Raw genomic sequence first — 12,723 nt, 5'->3', positions numbered from 1 at the left:
CTGCTATTGGTATAAATTTTTTTCTCTTTTATATGTCTAGCTAAAACCCCAATTCTTGTGGTGTGATTTTGTGAATATCGGTTAATTATTTGTTGGGTCTTGCTTGTTGATGGTTTATTTTTTGTTTAAATGTGATTTCGTTTAGTAGTTGTGTATGAACTTAATGAGATTGTAGTTGCAAATACGATTTCATCTTAGTTTTTTTAGCTTGCTCGAGAGAGAGGTCATAAAACTAAGACTACTAAATTGATAGCCAGTGGTATTAGGTCGACATGGGTTCAACTCGAGAGAGTGAATCCTAGTCCTTCTCCCACACATTTAACTCGAGAGCGTGAATGGGCTAAGGTGGGGGCTGTGCTTAATGCGGCAACTCGGTGTTTGAGAGGAACCTAGTGGATTCGAGGTAAGTTGCTCGAGAGAGAATTTACCCCACTATAGTCTAGCCTAGTCACAAATGCTCAACAATTTACTATCAAATTCATGAACCCGATAGTCTAGTTTAGCTTGTATTCCTATTACATCCCAGGAATCCCTTCTACATATCTCATTTCCTTATATTTTTTACTTTTTTTTAGTTGTTCATTAATACAAACCCCCATCGATAATTGACGTTTGTGTCACTCTTTAGATTTAGTATGTTTTTATTCGTTAATATTTATCGTTATGACTAATTAGAACTTGATTTTATTTTCTACTAATTCTCAAAATCACTCCTTGTTGGAATGATCCCAACTATTGTTGGTTTATATCACTACACACGATCGTTTGGCACTTGTACCGAAATAGTGTTAGTTGATTACGCCGAACATCACTTATGTGCATTGTTTTTCTTCATGTTGTTGTGCATTGAGTAGAGTTGCCTATAGAACTTAATGAGATGAATAGATGAGCATGCCTTAGTTCGGAGTTGAGATATTCCTCCTTGAATGAATGCTTTTTGAGAGTAAATTGCATATAGGCTCCATGGGTGTATGTTGAGCATGTTATAGCTAGGAGATGGTAGTTCCTCCTTGAACATGACTAGTTATGATAATTTCTTGCATTTTGGGTTGTTAGATGTAGTTCCTACTTCCTTTTGTTGCATTAAGTATGCTTAGCTTCGAGTTGAAGTTTTCCTCCTTGGTTGTGGGCATTTAGATGAGTTTCGTGCATGATGGGTTGCTAGTCTATCGTCGTGACCTTAAGAAGTGTCTAGAATATCATTTGAGGATGAATCTTCCCAAGGGGGATATATTGTAAAACCCCGAGAACTTGTAGGCTAAATTAGAGCTTAACGTGAAGGTTAGAGTCATAGATATAACTTCCCGTACTTATAATGAAGGGTTTCGGGTTAGAACGTCAAGGTACGACCCCCCAAGGACCAACCAAGGGTCCTTGAGGAGGACCCTAGCACACTGCCCCAAAATAGTTCACCTACAAAAGGGACCTATGCCCCGTAGGGGGCCCATGCCCCATGGGTCCACCCATGTCCTGTAGGGGGCCACGCCCCATGGGTCCACCCACGTCCCGTGGGCGTGGTCTTGTGGGTGAGGCAGTGTGGTCAATTAGGTCGGTTAGTGAAGGGCTCTATGGAACTTTCTGGAATTAATTAGGGGTTAAGTGGTGTCGTTTTAACCTTACTTAGACCACCTATATAAAGACAAGAGACCCCTAAATTCATTGATCCTAGTCATTATTTCAACTCACCAAAGAAAGAACCCAATTCTCTCTCAAAATCCTCTCTCTAGAAAGTGTAGAAGAAGAAGAGAATCAAGCTAGGTCAAAATCCTCAAATCTTACAAGATTTGTGAGGGCTTTGTATCCAAGGTATATTATCTTATTCATCCATGTGATCCCTTAGAAATCCCCAATCGTGAAGATGAAATCCCAGTTCAAGTTAGGGTTTCTTCCAATAGTGTGGGTTATGTTGATTATGGATCCAATTGAGTGGATATTGATTGTTTATGATTGAATTAGTAGTGAATCATTATATTATGATGAAATTACATGTTTTCCATGGTTAACCCTAGTCGAATTGATGAAATTAAAGTAATGTGGGTTTATGCCTTGTGAAGGGAAATTGAGGATTCATAGATGATCTTCTAGAATTGATGATATGTATAGTAATTGTTCAACTATAGAAGCATGTAAACATGAATTGAATTAGATTAAAGTATATATGATGGATCATGATGAGTAAATATTGGCCTTGAGCCTTTATAATGAAATATGGTTAGAATTGCTTAAGAATGAAGCTTGAGACTAGAATTCCTTGTAATCTAGGTATGTATGATGAATATAAGAGGTAAAGCTTTTAGAGTAAGGATTGTAGTCATGAATGTTGACTTCTAGGATTTTGAAGGTAAAGCCAATATGATTAATTATGTATGTTAAGGCTTTAAGAGTGAAACTTGTATGATAATGGTAAACTAATAGATAGAATTGTTGTGGAAGACCTTTACCCACATAATCCACCTTATGAATGTATGAATTTAGGAATGTGAAAGGCTTTCTCAAATTGAATGATTCTAGGTTGAAAGGTTTAGTCACCTAAAATGAATCAAAGCATGTTAGACTAGTGTAGCTTGAAGTTGTGACATATGATCCCTTCATGAATAACTTGACTTGGTAAGACAAGACCATGTTTGTTAGCTTGAGTTAGGAGTTCTCATGGTAGACTTGGATTGAGCCATAGTATTCCTCCAATGTAGCTTGAACTAGTATCATAGGATGCTTGCATGGTAACATGACTTGATTAGGCCAAGACGATTTCATAGTAGCCTTGGATTGAGAAATCATACCCTTCGTATGGTTAGCTTGAAGTAGTAGCATAGAATGTTTGCATGATAGCATGACTTAGTTGGGCCAAAACCCTTTCATGGTAGATAGGGTGGAGCAATTGTACCCTTTCTTTAATATCTTGGACTTATATAATAGTATATTTCCCATGGTAGTTTAGTCTAGCCTAGCATGATACTATACCTTGGTAACCTTGAATTGATAAATTGTAATCATTCATGTGTAATGACTTGCCTTGTACTAATTAGAGAAGTAATTTAAATGAATAGAGGCAAATAGTAAGGAGGGACTAGTCCCCAACTAATGAGTTCGTATTAAATCCTAAAATGATACTTATTATGGGTAGGTTTATGGGGTCTTATATGCACAAGTATAACTTGAAGCTACCTATGAAGTGTTTCTCTTATATGATGTATGATTAGCTTGGATTGGTGTTGTAGTTGCCTCTCATGATATGTTTGACTAAAGGTGAAGATTCCCTTGTCTATGAGAGTTTAGCTAAGGATAAGATCCAAGAATGGTAAGTAAGATTATGATGGCCAAAGTGCGTACTTAGCATGGATGGGATTATGGGGTCTTATCCATGCATTGCACAAGTATACTTGTAGGTTACATATGAAGTGGTTCCCTAATGATATGAAGGTCTAAGATTTGACTATGTATGTGGACTATGCTTCATGATGACTAATGCTTACATTATATCTATGTTGAAGATTAGGCCTATAACTATTATTATCTTTGATGCTTATGGCTTATGTTTTATGTTTGCTAACTCTTATGTTATGCTATTATGATGTTATGGTAGCTAACATATTTAATACATTTTGTACTAACGTATTTTCTTGCCTACATTCTCATCAAATGTAGGGTCCGCCGACATTGAGTTCCATTCTCGTGGCTAGGTTTTTAGTATATTAAAGGAGTTGAATACATGGTGAGTCTTCATAGCATCGAGGATGTGATCTCCTTTCCTTTATGTCTTTTCTTTTACTTTTTAGACATTTGTATGGGCTGCGTCCCAAAGAGTTATTCAAGTTGTTTTAGATGGTTTGATACAAAGTGTTATAGACTTTCTCTTGCTTGTATAATGACTTCGATTGTATGGAAAAAATTTTAAAATTTCTGCATCATTTGTATTTACTTTATGTTATGCTATACTAAGTGGCTTGTGTTAGGCCTTTCGGGGTCTAGTACTCCATGTTACATTCACCCCTGGGTGAATCGAGAGCGCCAGACCCTACTATAAGAATGTAGGCAAGAATATGTGTTAGTAAAAAATGTACTAAATATGATGGCTACCATAAACAACATAAGATGTAAGGCATAAGCATAATAAGCATCATAATGAAAGAGGAATACTCTCTTAAGTAGCCTCAATAAACCTTAGCAAGACTTAGGTCATTCGCCTCTAGTCAAGCTTACATCATGGAAGGCATATCTAGAAACACTCTAAGTTAATCATCTTCATAGCATAATTGTATTATTAATACTTACTTTTAAAGACATGGGGATTCACCTTTATGCCTAACTTATAAAGGCTTATGGGTATTCGCCTCTTCCCTTACTTACTTTTAGATCGCAGGTACTCACCTCCACAATCTCATCATATGACACGGGTACTCGCCTCTACACCATTTCATAAGGAGCATGGGTACTCGCTTCTACATCATTTCATAAGGAGCATGGGTACTCGCCTCCATGTCCATTTATCATAATAAGAACGTGGAGACTCACCTCTTTTTCAATTCTAAGGAATATGGGAATCACCTCATATCCTTAGATATGGAGGTCAAGGGTAATCGCCTCTAGCCTCATCAATTACATAACCTTTTAGTCTAGATTCATTTTAGGTGAGCAGTCCTTTCAACCTAGAATCATTTATATTAGTAACCCATTAACATTCATACATTCATAATTAGGCAATTCATATGGGAAGTATCCATTCCTCAACAATCACATCAATTACCAACAATTCATATCATAATCTTTACTCTCAAAGCCGTAATTCTCATGATCATCATCTAAGCTTTATTCTCAAGCAATTAACATCATATTCATCATATACTCTTCAACACCAAGCAATTCTAGTCATTATTCATCAATCCTATAAGGAGATATTAAAACCCATAAAGTTTCCCATTAAGGCATTAAGCCCAATTTCATGTATTCTAGGTTAGAATCATGGAATAGGCATGGGTACATGTAATTTCATCCTAAAAACATGTAATATATCCAATACAATCATAAACACTCATAATCCACTCAATTGGATCAACAATCAACGTAACCGACAACATTGGAAGAAACCCTAGCAAGAATTGGGGAAATTCTCCTTCAAATTGTGGAATTCTAGGGGTGTCCATGGGAGGAAGGATCCCATGGATGAAAATCCATCATACCTTGATTACAAAGCCCTCACAAGCTTGAAGATTGGAGACTTGACTTGACCTTAGCTTCAATCTCTTCCTTCTTCTTCCAACTTCGAGAGAGAGAATATTTGAGTAGGAGTTTTGGGAATTCTTTTGGGATTTTGGGAGAATGACTTGAATGAGGGATTTTGGGGGTTAAAAATACTTATATAGGTGTCCTAGTCTTGGGTAAAACAACACAACATTGATTTAATTAAAACTGGATAAGGCCGAACTACCCATTGGCTTAACTGTCAGCTGTCACCCACGGAACCCCCACCAACAACCAACAGACCGTGGAAGGACCCACGATTCGTCCTACACATCATGGTTCTCTGTCAAAGAGTTTAGCCCTGACCTACGGAACCCTGAACATCGGACCGTGGACCCACCTACAGTCTGTAGGTCCATTCGTGGACCTGGTCTGGAGGATTTTGGGTGGCCCTCTCCACGGACCCATGGTCCAACCCAAGAACCATTGATGACACCTGCAACCTCTATAAAATGGCTACTTAACCCTAACTTGAATCTGGGGTGTTAAATTATCTAACCCTTGAGATCAGTCGTCCTTGAATGAGATTCTAGGCACGTTTCTAAATGAAAAGACTCAAGACTAGCAGCCCATCATGCATGCAACTTATCTAAATGCACTCAGTCAAGTAGGAAGTTCATCTCCAACCTTAAAAGCATGCTCAACACAATCTCATGGAGCTCATATGCAATTCAATATAAAAAAGCATATCTAAACATGTTCATCAAATCATCTCTTGAAGTCAATAGGAAACTCATACTCAATACACAACAACATGAGGAGAATCAAGCAGATAAGCCATTTTTCATTCAAGACTTAAGTTCATGAATATGCAATTTAAGGAAATCATCGAAACACATAAATACACATGACTTCAAACAAAAGCAAACCAAGAGGAATTCATTACCTCTTGATAGAGTAGGAGGAAAAAGATACGGATATCAGGACATCATATCGGCCTCGGCCTCCCAAGTAGCACCCTCAACTAGATGGTTTGTCCATAACACTTTCACGAAAACAACCTCTTTGTTCCATAATTTCTTAACTTGCTGGTCTAGAATCTCAACCGAAACTTCTTCATAGGAAAATTTCTCTTTTACTTCTAGCCCTTCTAGGGGAATTATGTATGTCGGATCCCCAACATACTTTTCCAACATAGAGACATGGAAAACTGGATGCACCGATGCCAACTCATTTGGCAAATCAAGATCATATGCAACTTTACCAACACGCCTCAAAATTTTATATGGGCCTACAAAATGGGAACTAAGTTTCCCTTTCTTTACAGACCTCAATACACCATTCATGGGTGAGATTATGAAATAATCCCAATCAAGCACGTCAAATTCAAGTTCTCTTCTTCTAACATCGGCATACGAATTTTGTCGACTTTGGGCGATTCTTAACCTCTCTCTAAGAAGTCAAACTTTCTCAATAGCCTCATGAACTAACTCGAGTCCTATCAAAGCAACCTCACCCACCTCAAACAATCCTATAGGAAACCTAGACCTCCTACCATAAAGAGCCTTAACCGCAGCCATACCAATACTAGAATGGTAGCTATTGCTATAGGCAAATTCAATCAAAGACAAATGGTTATCCCAATTTCCCTTGAAATCAATCAGGCAAGCCCTCAACATATTATCTAGTTTTTGGATTGTTCTTTCCGCTTGCCCATGGGTTTGGGGGTGAAAAGTTATGCTAAGCTTAACTTTCATGCCAAGACCCTTTCGGAAGGACTTCTAAAACTGTGAAGTAAATTGAGTACCTCTATCGGAGATAATGGAAAAGGGCACTCCATGCAACCTCACCATCTCTCTCAAATATATCTTAGCATAATCTTCCGCCGTATAGGAAACCTTGACAGAAATGAAATGGGCCGACTTCGTCATTCGGTATACCATAACCCAAATCGAATAATATTGGTGCCGAGTTTGTGGCAACCCTACTATGAAGTCCATATTCAAATGTTCCCACTTCCAAGTAGGAATCCTTATGTATTTGGATAAACCTCTCGGTTTATGATACTCAACCTTCACTTGTAGGCAATTTGGACATTTTACCACGAATCCCGCAATATCCTTCTTCATCACATTCCACCAATACACCTCCCGCAAGTCATGATACATCTTAGTGGATCATGGGTGAATAAAATACCGAGAACTATGGGCTTTAGTCAAGATTTGTTCCCTCAATTCATCAACATTTGGAGCACATAACCGACTTGATATCTAAGGACACTATCTCCCCCTTTGGAGAAAGCCTCAACGGACTTGAGTACCACTTCTTTCAATTCTACCAAAGTTGGATCAAGACATTGCATTACTTTAACATCAGCTACAAAACACGATTCTAACACTTTATGGACCATAACCCTATCCTTGACGGAGTCTAACAATCGAACACCCAATCGGGCCAACCTATGGACATCTCGGGACAACTCTCTTCTATCATAATCTACATGTACAACATTACCCATCGATGTTCAACTAAGAGCAGCCGCTACTACATTCAAATTTCTGGGCTGATATAGAACACTCATATCATAGTCCTTCAACAATTTGAGCCACCTTCTTTGGCGAAGATTCAAGTACTTTTGGGTAAACATATATTGTAAACTTTTATGATCGGTGAAAACATCAACATGGACCCCATACAAATAATGCCCCCAAAACTTTAAGGGAAAATACCACTGCTGCTAATTCAAGGTTATTGTTAGTATAGTTCTTCTCATGAACTTTCAGTAGCCTTGAAGCATAGGCAATCACCTTACCGTTTTGCATAAACACACATCCCAACCCCACTCTAAAGGAGTCACAATATACCACAAAGCCATATGTACCTTCTGGTAAGGTCAAAACCGGAGCAAAAGTAAGTCCATCTTTCAACTCTTGGAAACCTTTCTCACAAGCATCTGACTATATAAACTTGACCTTCTTTTTGAGTAAAAGCCGTCAAGGGAGAAGCAATGGAGGAAAACCCCCCAACAAATCTTCTATAGTAATCGGTTAAACCCAAGAAACTTATAATCTCTATCGGTGATAGAGCTCTAGGCCAACTCTTAACTGCATCCGTCTTTTTCGGATCTATCTCAACACCCTTGTTTATGATTATATGTCCAAGGTAAGCTACGAACCTTAACCAAAATTCACATTTACTAAACTTTGCATAAAGTTGTTGGTCCTTAAGTATTTGCAATACAATCCTCAAATGATCCATATGCTCATCCTCACTCCTTGAATAAATTGAAATATCATCTATGAACACAATTACGAAATATAAAGGTATTGTCTAAACACCATATTCATCAAATCCATAAACGCCGGCGGAGAATTTATCAAAATGAAGGACATAACAAAAATTCATAATGACCATATCGGGTTATAAAAGTTGTTTACGGAATATCTTCCTCCTTCACCCTAAATTGGTGATAACCCGATCAAAGATCAATTTTAGAGAAATAAGTTGCCCCTTGAAGTTGATCGAATAAGTCATACATTCTTGGAAGAGGATACTTGTTCTTGATGGTAACTTTGTTCAATTGTCGATAATCAATACATATACGGAGTGAACCATCTTTCTTCCTAACAAACAACACCGGAGCACCCTATGGAGAGATACTCAGTCGGATGAAACCCTTACCCAATAAGTCCTTTAACTGCTCCTTCAACTCCTTAAGTTCTGTCGGAGCCATTTTATAAGGAGGAATAGGGATAGGTTGGGTATCGGGGAGAAGGTCATTCCCTAAGTCTATTTCCCTTTCGGGAGGAATACCGGGCAAATATTGCAGAAAATTTCCAAAGACTCTTTTACAACCTGGACCGACTCAAGATTAGGAGTTTCGCTCTCCACATCTCTCACCCTCACTATATGGTAGACACAACTCCTTGAGATCATTTTCCTAGCTTTTAGGTAAGATACAAATTGACCTCTAGGCATTGAGTTTCCCCCCTTCCACTCTAGGATAGGCTCATTTGGGAATTGAAATTTGACTACCCGAGTTCTACAATCGATAGAGGCATAAAGGTAATGCAACCGATCCATCCCTCGTATGACATCGAATTCTATCATGTTAAGCTCTACCAAATCTTCCAAAGTAACTCTATGGGATAAGGAAACGGGACATCTTCTATATACCTCTTAGCCACCACAGAATCACCAACAGGGGTAGAGACAGAAAAAAGGTTGTAACAACACATCGGGAAGCATGTCAATCTTATAGCTACATAAGGAGTGACAAAGGACAAGGTAGCACCTGGATCAAGCAAATCATACACATCTATTTGGAAAACTTTTAACATATCAGTCATACACATTTTGATAGAATGTACACATGAAATACTAGGTGTACTGAATCTAATTATTGATTTAACTTCACTTCATAAGCCGATTAGACAATTCTTCACCAAAATCTTTAATGCGACACATATTGAGGGCTCCACTATCATTTTCTTTTTGAATCTAATGATGCCTTTCACATGTGATTTTTTTAAGAACACATAGTTAATGTGAAATTCTAAATTTCTATGTTTTATATCTGAGTAGGGCACTCTGCTTAGCCATCTATCCATAGGTAAATGTTGTACTAAAATTCATGTGTGTCCAATCCTTTAAGTACCCTTTAAGTTTGATCCCCACCTCACCATAATATTAGTGGAACTTTACCCCTAACATGTTTAATACTTATGCAAATAAAAACAAAGAGGCATATAACATATGAAAAAATAAGTTACAAGGTCTATTCCATGTAAGCAAATTAGCATGAAAAAGTGCTACAAGTGAACCTAATAGACATGACATATAGACAATGAGAACATAAACTATAAGACATGTACTGTGTGGGTTGATGAATTATAAAACATGAGACATGTTTGAGAAAATGGACTAGATGAACACATAATGCATTAGTACTAAAGCTATGAGAACATGTAACATATACGCAAGCAAAACATAAGACACAATCATATAAGAAAGTTCCATGAAACATGAATTAGGCGAACTATATTGTTGCGCCCCATTTTTTTTTGTAAAATAGGTTTTGTGCACGACCTAACAACTCTTTTTGGTTTGATTTAAGAGAAGCGTTGCTACCTAAAGAATTAAAGGCGCGTTAGGGCACCTAACTAATCTTTCTTCGATAATGGTCCTCAATCCCTCAGTATTTAGTATGTTCATAGACCAAGGAGTAGAACCCTGTGCAACCGGTGTTGGAACCACAGCCTGTACCGGAGCAAGATGAGTAGTGGTAGCCTGGGGAGTCTTGATCCTAATCAGATCGTTCGACCTCTTGGATCGCAACTCCGCTCTCTGGGCTGATAGTAGCTTATCTCCAGGCTCAGAAGTTGCAGCCTGATGGTCCTTGTGCTCACCCTCATTCTCAGAAGTAGTGAAGTGAGTGGCATAGAGTACGTCAATATCGGAGCTGACCTCCGCTGATGCAAGATCAGGTGTCTTACCCTTCCTTTTGCCTTCCCATTTGTGGTGGAAAGTTTGGTAGTCTTTTCCCTAGATGCAGTTGCATCCTCATTAATTGTGATTCCCTTTGCCCTCTTGCGGGGCGACATGTCTCTACCTACCAGTTTTGATCTAGCCATATCTGCAAAAACATCGTAGAACATCATAGAAATTTAGAAACATTTCAAGATAAAATCGCATAAATTATATTGCAGACAAACTCGCCGAACCGATCGGCGAGTCACCAAATCACTTTGTTGAGCCAAATCGGGCTCGCTGAAAGGATTGGCTCAAAAATTCCCAAAAAAATTGGCATGTGGGTGATGGGACGAGCCTTTCAGCGAATTGCCGACAACATTCAGCGAGCAAAGACTAGCCTGCCGAAAGTCACTGTGTATTTTAAGGGTTAGGGGCGCAGAAAGGCCATTCAAAGAAGACTTTCGGCAAGTCACCGAGTGCAGTCGGCAAACTCAAGCTTCTCACCGACTGTTACAAAACCAAAACATAACATTAGCACAAAATTAAAGGTGATCAAGGGGGATTTAGCGAACCGCGAGTGGTTCGGCGAGCTCGACCCAGCTCACCAAACTGCCCAACGTGCCTACTTTCGACCCCAACTTCCAAAATCAACCCCGCAGCCCCCGAAAAAAAATCAAAACATACACTAACACAATTAGAAAAAGACCCATAAGACCCATGCTCCCGGAGTACTCAAACTTCTCCCGGTTTGGCCAAAATTGTATATTTGATGACTTATGCCCTTAATAATGACATCAAACGCTCTATCATCGGCTAAAGTGTGTCATTTAGCACAATTATGGGTCACTCAGACTTCACCCGACTAGACCCAACAACAATTTAGCCCAACCCAATAATTTAGATCAATTTTAAAGCACGAGAATTGGGAAATCAACAATATAGGAAATTTAGGCAAGATTTCAAATTTAAAACAGGCAAACAAGCACACTTATATGAATTCAGAGAGGCCCAACACACATCACTAAGAACAAAACAATTGCAAATGATTTTAAACGCTACTTATGAGTTTCGGGGTTTGGATAACCAACCTTTTATGCCGAATATATGATTTGAAACTCTAGGTGGCAAAGAATCAAACTCCAAACACATGATTGACGACTAGGAAGCTGTAAAAACATGAAAATGTAGCAAAATATAATGCGGGTGTGATCTTGGGAAGTCAAAAAGTGAGAGAATGTGAAAGAGTTTAAAATTTTAAACCTTTGGCCTTTAAAAACCGTCCAATTATCACCCTTTCGGTAACATTAATTTTGCTCGCCGAACTACTCGGCAACACACCGAGTGGGTACTTACCTCGTCGAGTTTTACAGGACCTCCAGTTGATGTGGGGATCCAAACGACAGACAAAGTTCGGATTGCTGACCCGTTCGGTGATTCGTCGACTATTTTATGGCCCCACCGAGTTTTACAGACTCCATCCTTGGGATTTCTTGAGTCCAACGGTGCTCCAAGTTGGGCTCGCCAACTGTTTCGGCGAGTCGCTGACTAGGCCTTTTGCTCGCCAACCTGCACTTTTCAAACACATTTTACACTTCAACCTATAAAATCAACACACGATTATTTCTAAAACAAAAACAAAGAAATATAAAACTTGGGTTGCCTCCCAAGCAGTGCCTTAGTTAACATCGTGGCACGACACAAGTCCTCACTCAAACTTCATTCTTGGGGTTGGCCATAGTGTCACTAGGCAATTCCCCTTGTTGTCTCGGGTAATGAGACGAAATATGACCCATTTGGTCTCCAACTGCTTTATAGAGATAGAGTGAGAAATGACCATCTCGCTAAGGGTCGATACATCTTCCTTATTTCTCTCAAATTTTATCGGACCTTTCAACCTTGTTAAGAATACGAGAGAGCATATCCTTAGAACGGCCACCCTCAGAATGTTTGGGCATTTGGTGCTCGTGGGGATGAACATAGGTCCTTCTCCCCATCTCTTTCCTTCCAAGTGGGTTTATGATCCCTCCACTCTCTATCACGATCTCACCAATCTTCACCCCTATTCCAACCTTG

This window comes from Solanum stenotomum, chromosome 10, assembly GCF_019186545.1.
Source record: "Solanum stenotomum isolate F172 chromosome 10, ASM1918654v1, whole genome shotgun sequence".
In the NCBI taxonomy this organism is placed as follows: Eukaryota; Viridiplantae; Streptophyta; class Magnoliopsida; order Solanales; family Solanaceae; genus Solanum; species Solanum stenotomum.
This window is presented reverse-complemented; position numbering follows the sequence as displayed.